This window comes from Papaver somniferum, chromosome 10, assembly GCF_003573695.1.
Source record: "Papaver somniferum cultivar HN1 chromosome 10, ASM357369v1, whole genome shotgun sequence".
Lineage (NCBI taxonomy): Eukaryota > Viridiplantae > Streptophyta > Magnoliopsida > Ranunculales > Papaveraceae > Papaver > Papaver somniferum.
The window spans coordinates 134687475-134701908 of NC_039367.1; the positions used below are offsets into that span (position 1 = coordinate 134687475).

The 14434-nt window shown below is 33.6% G+C and overlaps 1 long non-coding RNA gene across 9 annotated transcripts; it reads right to left on the minus strand.

Moving 5' to 3' along the window:
• Nucleotides 1–10488: 10488 nt before the first annotated feature.
• On the minus strand, nucleotides 10489–14095 carry LOC113318977. Of its 9 annotated transcripts, XR_003344990.1 has the most exons (7): nucleotides 13746–14095; nucleotides 13435–13470; nucleotides 13191–13286; nucleotides 12555–12876; nucleotides 12335–12450; nucleotides 12070–12271; nucleotides 10489–11884 (listed from the first exon to the last, which is right to left on the minus strand). It is a non-coding gene; the product is annotated as an uncharacterized LOC113318977 (long non-coding RNA). The 9 variants fall into 9 exon arrangements; XR_003344987.1 differs by having other exon boundaries at nucleotides 12335–12876; XR_003344988.1 differs by having other exon boundaries at nucleotides 12070–12257; nucleotides 12335–12876; nucleotides 13746–14094.
• Nucleotides 14096–14434: the final 339 nt, after the last annotated feature.

Here is a 14434-nt window from a genome sequence, read left to right on the forward strand (position 1 = left end):
TTACTTTGAAAGTATAGTATGCTAGTCTTTTACTTAACAAAAGACATGTAATAAAGCGTAAGAACTACAACAACGTAATACTAAAGCATCAATTTGGTAAAAAAAATAGTATAAGCCTGCTCAATTTGGTAAACAATATTTTTTATCACTTAAGATTCTAATGTGTTGTTACTTGTTTTTTCTAATCATCTAATTTAGTATATGTAACCAATTTGATTGCTTACAAATTTTCCGAGCAGTTGCACGTTGATAAATTCTCTTGAAACTATATCAAGTTTCTAATGTTTAATGAAGCTTCTAGAATTCATTCGTGTATCTACTAATAACGATAACAATGTAAAACAATGTACATGTTTGGATTACATGATTATAAGAATCCGTAAAATCGTTCATCAACTAACACAGAAAAATGAGATGTTCATCCCCATTTTCAGTTGTCATATTTTTACTAAACCGGTAACTACACACATTCACAAAATCACCAAAAACATAATCTATGTCACCACTTTCATCCACCCACATCGATCAACGACATCATGGGAAACATGGTCAAGAATATGATCTGGTTCTCTCTTCCTTGAATCAAAAAGATAAAATTGAATCTAGTGAAATCAAGTACACTATTTAGATTCAAATAAAAATTCAACTCACGAATAGTGAAAAATTAAGGTATCCTTAAAATATTTATATAGAACCCAACTCAACTTTTTATCTTTACATATTGCCTTTTTTTTATTCAAAATTTCCAGTCATTTATTAATTTCTAGAATTGAATCTAGTGATTATCAAGTAAATATTACATTCAAATAAAAATTCAATTCAAGAATAATGAAAAATTAAGGTATCTCAAAATTTATCCGAATAACAGATTTGATTATATGAAACCAAGCTTAACCTATCACCTTTCCATGTTTCCTTTTACGTTTGGATAAGAAAAAGCTCATTAATATTGCAAAAGTATGTAGAATTTTAGCTAAGAATTGAAAATCACCATAATCAATTATCCAATAATGTATTAATTTCTAAAATATATTTGACGAACAGTCGTAACATAAATATAAATATTATTTCAACGAGCAATCATAGATAGTTTAAGATATTAAAAAATCATTGTATCTATCAAAATTATACCTCCAGTTACGTCAACATTAATCAATCTAAAATTTAATGCAACCATTACCGCTTGTTGCCTCTTTATTACACGGCCAAGGACCAAGGATAAATGCAACCTTATACTGCCAGCATATTAGGAGAAATTTTCCAATCAGAACAATGTTGGATTCCTTAACAACCAATTATGCCATATGTGTATCTACCAACAATACAATTACTTGTTAAGTGATGTAATTCTTGATACTTGGTACATCTTAGTATATCATAGAGATCGACTTTCCCGCGTCTTGATATTTTCTCTTAAACATCATATAAATATTGAGTTATGCTTAACTTATCGTAACTGTAACTGGATGCGGAACAGTCATTAACATGTGACAATAGAAGGAAACATCCACATTATTGTGGAAATTAAGCATTCATGACAATTTCAGTTGTAATGAGTAACATATATCTTGTTTATTTTATGTCAATTAAAGGTTGTTATTCTTTTTCATCATCATGACGGTGATCAATTGGATATCGACCTTCATCCAAAACCATAATATCATCACGTAACTTCGGATATTCTTTAAATATTTTTCTCTCTCATACAGGGAGGTTTGGTTTCCTCCGACCACATGGATCATGTGCCATACATTTTTTAGTGTTTAAAAGATAAATGCATCAGTTATTTCATTTATAAATTTGGCCCAAACAAAATTGTGAAGTTGTTCCACCATTCAGATATTTAAAATTATTCAAGATTAAAAAAAAAAAAAAACCCATACGTTGGTTTCAACATTTTTGGAATCTAATCATGCTCACAAATCCAACGCAACAATTTTACTATAGAAATCTTTCCTTGATTTCTTTCATTGAACGGTCTTTTTTCAACTCGAAAACAGGTTATTGAATCGGGACGATATGGAATATATTAATATGGTAGATCCAAGCTCATCTTTTATTTTTGGTTGATATGGATTCGTGCTGATCATCAGAAAGATTTTATCGTTGATTATTAAAGTTTGTAATGACCATAAAATCATGATAGATCTTGAACTTATGTCACCAAAAATTCCGGAAAAAGTTTGTGTGCTCCAAAAATAGGAAAATACTCATTTGCGAGTCGAGAAAACAGGAAACAATAAATTTTAATCTGCACTATATTGCTTGTTATCTTTATAACAATCTTGAGTTACAAATAATTTCAATTTTAATTTATGAACAAATTAATAATATAGGTGAGTACGACTGTGGTTGCTACATTTAATGAAATTAAGTTACAAATCTAAAGCCATGATTTCTGAAAAAAATAAAATCAGATCTTTGAGTTGCATTTCACATTCTCTTTGTAATCTCTTACTCTCATCAATACCTTTCCTAACATCATTGTTGGTCCGAAACTTTTATATAAAAGAATGTCTCTATACTTGTATAATTGAATTCTGTTTTTCACTCTAAATATTTTCGTTCATATACTCCCCTGCCTGTACCTTCTCCATCTCTTGAATTACTATTAACATATGTTCATTGATTTCTTTCCCCGACCCTTTTCAAATTAATGCAATAATAATAATATAATAATAATAATATTAAGGATAATCCTAGCTCTCTTTCAACCTTCTGTATATTATGCCTGAAAAAGCGGGGGTCTAACAACACCATCCAATATTTCGCTTAGCAATCTGTATGGACAAATTCGAATATAATTTTAAGAGAATCAACAAGACTCAATCAATTAAAAGTAGATCAACGAGTTTGTATCCCTCTCTTGATTTGATTTCCTCAAAGAGAAACTGCGAGTACTAATCAAATACAAGGAACAACTTGGATGGTACCAAAGACCAATATCCAAGTGTCAATCAATATCAATCAACAACCGTTAGGTCGGATTCTCCAATTGATTGATCTAACACACAACTTATTTCAATTATAAAGATAAAACAATATAATGCGGAAATTGAAATAACACAGACACCAAAAATTTTGTTAACGATGAAACCGCAAATGCAGAAAAACCCCAGGACCTAGTCCAGATTGAACACAGACTGTATTAAGACACTACAGACACTAGCCAGTCCAAGCTAACTTCGGACTGGACTGTAGTTGAACCCCAATCAGTCTCCCACTGATCCAAGGTACATTTGTACTCCCTACGCCTCTGATCCCAGCAGGATAATGCGCACTTGATTCCCTTAGATGATCTCACCCACAACTAAGAGTTGCTACGACCCAAAATCGCAGGATTTGACAATAAACAAATCTGTCTCACACAGACAAGTCTATCAAAGGATCAATCTGTCTCCCACAGAAAAACCCTAAAGTTTTTGTTCCGTCTTTTGTTAATAATCAAGGTGAACAGGAACCAATTGATAATCCGGTCTTATATTCCTGAAGAACAACCTAGATTAATCAATCACCTCACAACAATCTTAATAGTATGGTAGCGAAACAAGATGTTGTGGAATCACAAACAATGAGACGAAGATGTTTGTGATTACTTTTATAACTTGCCTATCGGAGATATCAAATCTCAAGCCAATCAATCTGATTGTACTCGTACGATAGAAGGTGCAAGATCATATCACACAACTATGATAAAAGTAGTATCGGTCTGTCTTCACAATGCCAATGAAGTCTTTAAGTCGTTAACCTGGTTTTAGAAGAAGAAAACCAAAGGTTAAAGGAGAACCGACTCTAGTACGCAAACTAGTATCACAGTAAGGTGTGGGGATTAGTTTTGCACAATACTAGACGTCTCCTTTATATAGTCTTTCAAATCAGGGTTTTTGCCTTGGTAACAAAGCAATCAATATTCACCATTAGATGAAAACCTGATTTAGATTAAAGCTAATAATTCTCAACCGTTAGATCGAAAACTTAGCTTGTTATACACAAATGAACTGCACGCTTCTAGGTTTGTTAACCGTACCCAAACGTGTACATTGTTGGTTCAACAATAGTTAACCAAAAGGTTAGCCATATGAGCATTTCATATCATATGTTTATGTTGCTTCAGTGGAATTAAATATTTTGTTGCTAGATTGCGTATAATATCTTTGTAATCACAACCTGCATATAATGCTTGAAATCCATATAATTATTGAAATCTAATATCTATTTATTTCTTATTTTTTCTCTTAATTAGATGTCGTATCATATAATCTAATTTTTAATAATTCAAATGGATGCTCTGTTTATTATCGCATCTTACAGAACAAAAATAAAGTGTATTTAAAAGTTTCTTATCTCAACAGTTTATGTTTTTAACTCAATTGTAAAACGCCAATTTGATAACAGAACTTTGTAAATGATTTCCGGTGTGGATTTTTTTTTCTTTTTTCTTTTTCATTGAGATTATCCTTTTTATTGATAAATGTAAATTCCCCAGACAAAGCTCTACAGAGAGTTTTCCTTTCTCGTCATTGATCAATTGTGTGGTTTTCGAATAAGAAGTGTTGACAACCCAGTGCAACGTATTCACGTTAAAAGTAAGACTAAACTAACTTATTCATTTCTTTGATCAAAGAAGCTATATGCTGCCCAAAATTATAGCATAACAAAGAGCATGGTCCCATTTAAGTCATCACAAATTACAAAAGTTTAAATTACGAATTCTGGCTTTCTTAGCAATATATCCAACCAACTTGCTACATTCTTATTTTTGTACTTACTCAAAAAATAAGGCATCTTAGAAAATAGTTAAATTTGTATAAATTACAGAGGTACCATCTAATACCATTTAATATTACATACTCATATAAAAGTAACCTGTAAATTTTGAGGGTCATCATTCACAAAACCTCAGGAGAATTGTATCAAGAAGGCATTGAATGTATCAATGAATATGTTGAGCGCTAAGACTTATAAACTATATCTTCAGTTCATGAAGGGATTGCATCTACTGCACATAATCCGAGATTGCATCTACTGCACTGAAAAAATATCTTGTAGTTGGGAACAGAATGTATGCACATACAGTTCCATGCTGAAGCACATGTTAACTGGTGAATTTTCATTCGTGCATTCCCCCTACACGTTTCCTTACCTTTCAGAAATATCTTCATGGTTTCATATCTCCACAACATTGTTAACCATTTCTTGCAATGTACACTATAAATCGGCTTAATAAACATAGTCGTATCAAAGAATGGAAGAAAGTATCTCAAAATCCACTAAGCCGAAAATGTGGAAACAGAGTTCAGTCAGAAAAGCATAAATAGTCCAACACATTACGTGAGAATTTTGTTCAACTAAAACTGTAATTGAGCATGGGTACCTGATGTAGTGACTAATCAAATTACAAAACACTTGGTCAGTTTCTAACTCATCTTCCATAAATAATGACACTGACTAATCGAAAGACAGCCAAAAGTTTTTTCATAATCAGTCAATTAGCACTCCATTTTCCATGTTGATGGAACAACAAATCATATACCCTGAACTATGAAGAGAAAGAATTACTATGTATACTTCAAATACAAATCAATGAGTATCATCGAACTCAAATAAGACAACTGAGTAGCTCCATTTGAGAAAGATGTTCTGCATGATTTTCCATAAAAGACGAAGGCATCTTGGAATGCACGTTTTCAAAGGCGTCTCGCTTAGACAGATTTTGTAAGGAAATTATATAAAATATATATCATGTGTATGTGTCTTGCATAAAATATGACAGGAAGAGAATGGTTTAAAGTCAAAAATGGTAATTGCTTGAACGATTACAGTCACTGTGTTTTTCCTCTTCTTCGAAAATTGCATTCTGATCAGCAAATTCATCTTTCCACCCAAACTTTCCATTCATTTTATCATTATTACTCGCTCCATGTTTTGGAGTTTAGTTATAAACAATAGTGTATAGTATAAAAAAAGGTTTAAGTATAACAACTTTCTAACATTACCACTAAAATTGTACCAATTGCAGAAAATCTTCACCCTACTCAGTGCTATCTCTAATAATGATAGTAAAATTTGTTATCATGGGTGAAGAAACCATAAAGATAGTTGATCTGGTCTATACAAAAAGGCTAAGATTAATAAAATTTCACATAGAGAACTATAAAATACATAAAGATACTATGAGATGGGACAAAACAACCAATATGCCTGAACGGTCTAATTTATCATCTTTTAGAAGTACAGAAATTGCAAACACTCTAAAACTTCCAACTTTCCAAATCAACATAATTTTCGGTTGTAATAACAACCCAAAACTTGCTAAAAATATGAACAAAGTAGTTTAATACCCGGTAGAGATAATTTAGTATTTTCAAAAGAATCGACTGATGATAGTACCTTGTTTCCACTTCTAGTTACATTTAAGCTTTACTGTATATTTTGAGAATATTATTATAACTCAATATAACTAAATTTTTCAAATTTGTCCCAACTCGAGACTCCAGTATCTAATTTTAGTTAAAGAAAGACATTGAACCTGACGTGATTCGAACACTCAGTTAAAGCCAGACAGTGAACCTGACGTGATTCGAACATGCAACCTTCTGACATAGCGTCAGACGCGCTACCCTTACGCCCCAGATTCATAAGCGTGCACATAAATTACCGGGTCAGTTTAAACAGTGAGGGGTGCCCAGAAGACCCATCCACAGGATCCAACTAACTCAGATGGTTACATGCTTCTGGTTAAATGTAAAACTCAGGAAATATACATGAAACTGAAGACATATTTGTTGGGTTCAAACACAGACTCGATCTAGGACGTACAACAAAATAAAAATAAAAATCCGAAGTTTGAAGTATTTAGCTATAGTAACTTACTTCTAAGTTAGTTAAACAAAGTCATTTATATCAAAATGGATTTATTTTTGTAGTCCCTTTGCCAAGCCTTGCCAGATAATTAATGCTTGTACATAAGATTTGATTATGCATGTTATATAGAGTTTGTAGATTAATGTCCGTCGCGTTCATGTTTGACAACATGAGAGACCACAATGACAACATCTTCCACAATGCAGTTAAAGTGGATAGACCTTCAATATTCCATATTGAGAGTAAACATATGAAAGAATTAGGATCTACCTCCCTCTTTCTGGAAGCATTCCTAAAGTAAGGCCAAAAGTACCATGCTGAGGAGCATTGTACGAAGATTTGGATGGTATCTTCCTCAAACAGAGCACATAAGATACATACATTAAGTATAGGAGACCCATTAGTTGTGATAATGAAGACGAATCAAAGCTCAGTTAAATGAAGGCAGAGCTGCATGACCAAGTATCTCATATGTTTCATATGTATTTTCTAGTTGAGGTTCATGAGTCATTAAATCATCAAGATGGAGTTCCTGCACAGCACACACCACTTCAGTTATTCTTTTCCGGTTCCAATATGTCTAAATAACTTGGTTCTAACCATTCAACATTTGGATGAAATACAATATACCATATTCATGCATTCCTTCAATGTTCTACCTGACACGCATGAAAATACATCTACTCGTATATCAACATATTCGGTGTCATTAAGCAGTCTACACAATCAGAATTCAATAAAATCGTGAACTGAACAATCTACACAAAATGCCAATAATGTAAAGCTAAGATGTAACCTATTGCCTATTATGGGTGCTTGGTTTGAGCAAGTTTTAATAGTTTTCAACATAGTAAGGAATAATATCCATAAGCCTTTATCCACTGCCATCAGGAATTCAGAACAACCTAGTATTTTCTTGCTTTAAGGGTTATTCGTTCTTATTTATTTTTCAAGGTTTTTTCTCATCGGAACCTGCATCACTTGACTCTCTTTTGATAATTACACCTACAAAACAATCATTACAGTTTGTAAATATGTCTAAAAGAAAAGAAAAAAAACATACATAATAGGAGAATAACTCACCTCTTTGTCCCAGATGTCAACAAAACATGACTAAAAGAATGAGTATCTGGAGACTAATCCTAGTTTACAGTCCTCCCCAAATTACCTTTTATTCATATAATAAAAGTCAATAAAAATAATCTCGAAAATACAATAATAAAATCTAAGGCAGAAATTTTGAGATCAGTTGCAGCAAACTACCAAAAGATTAATTTCCCTCCAGTTCGCTATCTAATTTTAATCCCATGAAGATAATGATGGGAAACCTATTGATGTAGAAGTTAATGCATGAGGGATGAAATTACTCCACATACCTCTTTGACTTGTACATCATGAAATTTCAAATTTGGCTTCAAAGGCAGAAATTAGATCAGGAGAGAGAGAAGCAACACCATTCATGACAACCTTGAGTCTAAATTTTGTGAGATTAAACTAATTTCAATATGAACACCTCGTCCAACACTTAATTCAAAAATCATAAATTCCAATTAATTAGACTCAACAAACTGAAATTAAAAACACAATATTCATTGATCATCGAACAACATAGCTAATTCAGCGTAACCATGAATCAACCAAAAACTGAATGCCAAAATAGAGGTAATAGTTAATCAGAAAGCCTTCATCAATGATTAATTACCTGCCCATATCATCAAGAAACGGACCGAGTCTCCATTCTGCATTCATGAGGTGCACTGCTGTTTAAACTGTCAAAAAAAAAAGTTGGACTCAAAAAACGTAAAAGATGAATAACAACTCATTGTACCTTTGTAAACTTAAATTGTTTCAAAATAGATGCTTGGATGCGCATTGTTGAGTTTTGCCATAACCACAAAGAGTTGTACTTAGGCAAAAATTTCTTTCTAATCATGGTAAAAAAATATTTGGAAGATGCATTTCCAGTATAATCAATTCAAGTCCAGTTCCAATCAATCCCCCAAGAAAATCCCCTAAATTTGAATAGGAAAATTAAGAAAAAAGGCAAACCCTAATGAAAACAAAAACCAACCTTTCTGGCAGAGAACCATTCAGACCTTGGACGAATCGTAGTGGAGAAAATTTAAAGGAAGATATAGTGCCCACATATTTAGTTGGTCGTATCATATTATAGTGTGTTAGTTAGTCGGGTCACAATAGTGTGTTTAATTAGTTGGATCAGAATAGCCGGATAGGGCTGAGCCTTGGAGAAAATTTAGAGGCAGATATTGTACCCACATTAAAATTAGTGTGTTAGTTGGTTCTGTCTATAATAGTCAGGAGCATATTTAGTTGGTCGGGTCATAACAGAGCGGTCCCAATATTTAGTTGGTCGTGTCATATTATTGTGTGTTAGTTAGTTTGGTCAAATTAGCCGGGGCTATTAGAAAATCTAATGTTAAACTTAATTCCCAAATTCAAATTAACCAACCATGATTAGGTTGAAATATATGCACTGAGCCTAAAAATTTGTCGAGACTTGTGCCCCGGTGTTTTGCATAGTGGCCCCTAAAATTCATTTCAAAATTAATACTCCCTCTGTTACTTTTTAATAGGCCAGTTTTTTTTTTTGAGAAAATTAAGGAAATTAAGATAACTAATTATTGAAAGTGGTCCTCTAGACACTTGTCAATAAAAGAAATGAAGTGAAATGGTCCCTATGACACTTGTCAGCCAAAGAAATAAGTGAAATGGTCCACATAACTCTTGTCATCAAAAGAAATTAAAAGAAAAGTGGTCCCAGAAAATTAAAATAACATTTGACTTTCCCAATTAGTAAACTGGCCTATTTTTTTATAGAAACTGGCCTATTAAAAAGTAACGGAGAGAGTACTTAACTTAAAGGTTAGTCGTTTTTAATTAAAAAACTAAATAAATCTCAATTAGAAAACTTAGTTACACAAATTAAGATTAGCCCGACCATATGACTGGAATGTTTTATTGGTCGAGTCAAATTAGCCGGGGCCATGGCTCCTCAATTTTTTCTTCAGAAATTCACGGATCTACTATTTCGATATTTTGTTGGTCCGACCAAATTAACCGGACCAATACCTGACACTATTTCAAAAGTAAACTTTGCCAGTTGTTTAGGCTTTACGTGAATGCATAACCATGCACGGACCCATCCCCAACGTATAAGCTTTTGTTTGGGTAATTCGCTGTAAGCTTCTGTTTGGGAAAGTCGCTCTCATCTATTACGGTTCTGCAATTGTGCTTTGATTTCTTAATAATCTATAAATTTAGGTCAACTCATTGATAAGGAAAATCATTTAACCGTAAATCTCTAACAATTAGTAACTGTTTAGTAAGGGAAGGGTGAGTAGTATACGTGACCACCGAAGAATGTACGACTTCCAAAATTAAGTAAATACCACTCCATGTTGTTGGCACCTTTTAGTCTCTTCGATCGCAGAGGGTCTTGCTTTTGTTTCTTTTAAACATGACCACGTTTTCCTGAGCGGTTACAGTGGATCAGTTTTCTCCGGAATTGAAGTGCTGATATACATTTTTTACTCCTTTGCAGACTGATCAAGATTGCCATTGAACCATGCAGAGATGATAACTGCTGGGACACAACTTTGCAAGTAGGTTACAACGCCACATCATGTACAGTTTAACTATTGGGTAATAAAATACTGAACAGGGAGTTTATTACTTGATTACCAACCTTTAAATTCTTAGCTAGAATTAGCTGGAATTAAAATATAATTAACTACTTTCTAAAAAATCTCAAACTTGATCAATCTTCTGCATTCAATATCAATGACAAAACTTCACTGCAACATCAGTTTAGGTTGATTTCTCGGCAAGCTTTCAACAAAATCGATATCCAAATCCATTTATAATTCGAACTCATCTGTCTAATCCAGTGTAAATCCATTAGCACCGTGAATTATCTGATTTCTCGCCTAAACACTAACCCAAATCAGCAAATACTACCCGATCTTCAGTCCTCTCTCCACTTCAAATTCTTTTTCTAACTCTTAGTAAATAGTCACGAACCCATGGCAGCCACATGGTGGAACTAAGCTGGTGATCGTTCATGCGCTACTTTGAACACTTTTGTGCGTCTTTCAACTGATGTTCTTGTTGTTCTCTTTATGGCTCAATTGGCTCAATTTCTTGCTCTGAATCGATTTCCCAACAAAGAATTCTGAATGCTCGATATCTCATTCATCAATCACCTAAAAAGTCGGTAGCAAGATCACATCTCTTCCATATTTTCTCGGCCAAAGAATAACCCAGAATTCTTAGAACTCGTGTTACTTGTTCCATGCTTGTCTTAATCTCTGAAATTTTCTCCTAATTCTTCTCACATACCACCAAAACCGATTGCATCCAACAACAACAACAAACCAAATTATGAGTTTTGCATGAAAGAGGAGTACCATTGGGAACCCAAGAGGAAGGAAATTTATATCTCTCGAATCATATCTGCTGTTTTTAATGGTAAACAGATGCCATTATTCGAAAGAATGTTAACTAAAGCAACTGAAAAGAAGAGTATCTATTTGATTTCCAACTCTACATATTCCCATGGAGACAGGCTCAATAAAAAAAAAACAATACGTACCTCATAATGGTAAACCGATAAGGCAATCTTCCTCGGAAGAATCTATAATATGTGAATCAATCAAAAAATCCAACGCGGAAGAGATATCGCAAAGTCTACTACATCTTCTTGGTATCAGAATTAGGACTATATTTTCAAAAACAGAAGTTCAGAGTTAAATGAAGAAATCGTTTCTTACACAATTAGTGTCAGTGTTGGGAAACCAATTATTAACGGGACGGTAACAATATCCCAAGTAGCTTTGATTGTTAGATACTAAGATGCAGTCCAGGTAGTATATGCCATCCAATTGGAATTCTCTGCCAGATAACTCATGGAAATTCTGATAAAAAATTACTTGAACATAATGATATAAAACGATGTCGTGGATTCTCAAGGTCTTCAGCTTCAGGATACTTGACACTCAATCTGCAATCACCATAAATAAGTTTGATAAGTTCTGATGCAACAACAATATGCAGGGGACTGGAATCAATCAATCAAAAAGACAATATGCACCTACAAATCAATCTTTCTGGAAAGAAATACGGTACTATAAATAATCATAAAAATATAACGCACGAAAAGCCTATTGTTATGAACTTAATACTCACAGAAGAGATGTCGCGAAGTCTTTCTTGGTGTTAGAATTAGGAGACAACTACCTTACTGAACGCAATCAGTGTCGGCATTAGGAAACCATATTACTAAAGGGACCATATCAATATCAGGAAACCCTTTGGATCGGACGCTCGAAAATATAGCTCGCCCAACTTCCGATCCGTGCCATACACTCTTAATGCTTCATGTTGTTAACTGATACTGGGTTAGTTGTTATACATGAAGCAGTGTAGATTAATAAGACGTATAAACACTAACCCGATTCGGTTAACAACCATGTCTTCCTCTACATACTATGTAAAGTATCACCCTTGTGAGATTGTATTTCATCTTCTTCTGGACCCATTGCCATCCAAAGGAAAGTTGTTACGTACCTGCAGTAAAAGAGCAAGAATGTAAGAATACAACATGACAGAACGTGACTTTAAGGTATGCTATTACAGGTTGCCAAATCTAAGCCAGGAAGAATATGCCATACCAAAGATTTTTTTTTTCTTTTTTTTTCTAATTTTTTTAATTGAATGTTCTATTAGATATAAGTTGTACATGTAGTTTTCTTCCTTTGGGTTGCAATCTGAGAAACTTAGCACTACTGTCGTGAGCTTCATTATCAAACTGGTAGTGTACTTCCAATAATCACAGAAAGACTCATCGAGCTTTACCAACCATCCGATGTCTTCTTATTCTGCATATGCTATTCAACCAAATCGTAGTGTTGTTATTACCTTTTCTTTTTGAACTTGCTCACATATGAAATCAGAAAGATCCAAAAAAAAGTTGCTTCATTAAATTACGTATGCCTGTGAAACATAAGCATAACAATAAGTAAAATATCCATAATCAAGAAAACACACTACTGAAATAGCAAACTCTGCATACGTTACAACACGTGTGCAGCATCTCACGGAACAGTCCTAAAACTTTAAAGTAGTGACCAAAAGACGGCACGACGACATCGGGCTTGCAATCACTGTAATCCCAGAGCTACTGATTTCATACTTCATTTCGAAGCATACCACTTACAATAATTATGCATCATAGAACCTTTAATACACACAGTTTAATCATACTTCTATTTCTAGATAAACATCTGCTAACTTGAAAGATTTTGCACCTTATTGTATCAGAGATGAAGGGGGGCTGTGTGTATGCTGGATGAATCTCTTCCGTATTCTTTTGGCATTGAATGTTGAGCGGTGCATCCTCGTATCTACACAAGTAAAAAATCAATTCATCTCCATGAACTTTTTCCAGGTCATAGAAAGTCTGTAAAATCATAATTAAGGATAACCCTAAAACACTAATTTTCATATTCCTAATTTTTAATAGAGATGAGATCACCACATAACGAATCAAACCTGATTAAACTTCCATTGCTCTAAGTCTCTCCTTGCCTACAAAAATAACAACAAAAATCAAACGATCCAACACAGATAACATAGATCAAAGAAAAAAAAAGATTACCACAATTACAGAAACAACCATTGTCCAGTAAATTTCTCTTCGACAACAAAATCAAAACAAAAATTAAACAAACAAATATGGAAAACATAATTCCAGGGTTTGTCCGAAACATATTGATCCCAGATTCTACGCTAAGATCCAAACAAAACGGATACAAAATCACTGCGTAGTTTAATCACGCAATAGAGAAGGGATCAGGGTATACCTTGGCAAGATTTCCATAGAAGAACATGGGTCTTTAGTATTAGAGACTGCAATCCGGTTCTTCCTGTGTGAATCGATGATGGTGAGATTAGTTACTCCATCAATAATGACCTCCATTTGATTAAAGAGAGAAAACTCAAACCTAATTCCAAACGATTTCTACAAAATCTGTATTGTATTTGTGGAGAAATTAAAGAATCATTCGGGTGGTTTCTGTAAAGTAGAGACCATCTATGGATTCGACGTCCTCAGACAGCCTAAACCGTAACCTATTCCCAACCTATCGTTCCCGGCCGTCCAAGTCATAGCTCGATCCGGTCAATCCCGACCGCCGGATCAGGGTCCCTGTCAAATCCTGTTCGTCTAATGACTCCCAAATCTCAGAGTCAAAGACCACCTTTTTATTACAGTGATTCACTTTTCTTCAATTTTCCAAAAAACAGTCAATTATTTTCCCTTGTTTTTGTTGAAACTTGTCTCATTGATTATATGATGTATATGAAAATACTTTTGATTCTCAATCATATATTTATTTACCGATTTATACCTGATTGAGTAGTATTGATAAAATGAGTTTAAATTACCTACACAACCTAGCACAACGATTTTTTTTCTTCGTGAAGAGCGATCTCCGGTTTTAATTATCGATAGATTGGTCGATATTATGACCAAATATAAATCTAAAGTAGA